Consider the following 1,608-nt stretch of genomic DNA (forward strand, 5'->3'; position numbering starts at 1 on the left):
AGTGTCAACAACGCAGCCACTGCCAGCTAGCCTACAAAGTCAACAACGCAGCCACTGCCAGCTAGCCTACTTCAGCAGTACTGTATCATTTTAATCATTTTAGTCAATAAGATTCTTGCTACGTAAGCTTAACTTTCTGAACATTCGAGACGTGTAGTCCACTTGTCATTCCAATCTCCTTGCATTAGCGTAGCCTCTTCTGTAGCCTGTCAACTATGTGTCTGTCTATCCCTGTTCTCTCCTCTCTGCACAGACCATACAAACGCTCCACACCGCGTGGCCGCGGCCACCCTAATCTGGTGGTCCCAGCGCACGACCCACGTGGAGTTCCAGGTCTCCGGTAGCCTCTGGAACTGCCGATCTGCGGCCAACAAGGCAGAGTTCATCTCAGCCTATGCCTCCCTCCAGTCCCTCGACTTCTTGGCACTGACGGAAACATGGATCACCACAGATAACACTGCTACTCCTACTGCTCTCTCTTCGTCCGCCCACGTGTTCTCGCACACCCCGAGAGCTTCTGGTCAGCGGGGTGGTGGCACCGGGATCCTCATCTCTCCCAAGTGGTCATTCTCTCTTTCTCCTTACCCATCTGTCTATCGCCTCCTTTGAATTTCATGCTGTCACAGTTACCAGCCCTTTCAAGCTTAACATCCTTATCATGTATCGCCCTCCAGGTCCCCTCGGAGAGTTCATCAATGAGCTTGATGTCTTGATAAGCTCCTTTCCTGAGGACGGCTCACCTCTCACAGTTCTGGGCGACTTTAACCTCCCCACGTCTACCTTTGACTCATTCCTCTCTGCCTCCTTCTTTCCACTCCTTTCCTCTTTTGACCTCACCCTCTCACCTTCCCCCTACTCACAAGGCAGGCAATACGCTCGACCTCATCTTTACTAGATGCTGTTCTTCCACTAACCTCATTGCAACTCCCCTCCAAGTCTCCGACCACTACCTTGTATCCTTTTCCCTCTCGCTCTCATCCAACACTTCCCACACTGCCCCTACTCGGATGGTATCGCGCCGTCCCAACCTTCGCTCTCTCTCCCCCGCTACTCTCTCCTCTTCCATCCTATCATCTCTTCCCTCTGCTCAAACCTTCTCCAACCTATCTCCTGATTCTGCCATCTTTCCCATTTCTCAACAGGGTGATCAAATTCAGATCCTACATCTGTACAGAGATGATGTCTTTATCTGAAAAAGGTAGTTTGAGTTATTAGCAATGAAGTTGCAACTGTCAGCTGCTGTAAACCTCTGTGATTGGATGTTATAGACCCCAATCTGAACAGTTTCTTCCCCGTGGTTATAGCCTTTAGCTCTATGCTCAGTCTACCTAGTTCAATATATTGTTGTACGTAAACTTTGTGCAAACTCCACCGCCTGTATTCTGTCTCTTAATGTTCTTTCACAAGCAGCACCATGTCACCATGTTAAATAATGTGTACAGATGTAGGATCTTTCCAACTCTGAGGACATGTCATTGTGATGTCATTTATTACATTTCAACCTGTTGATAAAGGCAACTAGAAGGCTGAACCCAGAAGACAACTCTAAATCAACACTTACTGATATTATCCTAAAATCCTTTCACTCATATTATTGTGTCTCTTTGT

This window comes from Oncorhynchus keta, unplaced genomic scaffold, assembly GCF_023373465.1.
Source record: "Oncorhynchus keta strain PuntledgeMale-10-30-2019 unplaced genomic scaffold, Oket_V2 Un_contig_929_pilon_pilon, whole genome shotgun sequence".
Taxonomy (NCBI): domain Eukaryota; kingdom Metazoa; phylum Chordata; class Actinopteri; order Salmoniformes; family Salmonidae; genus Oncorhynchus; species Oncorhynchus keta.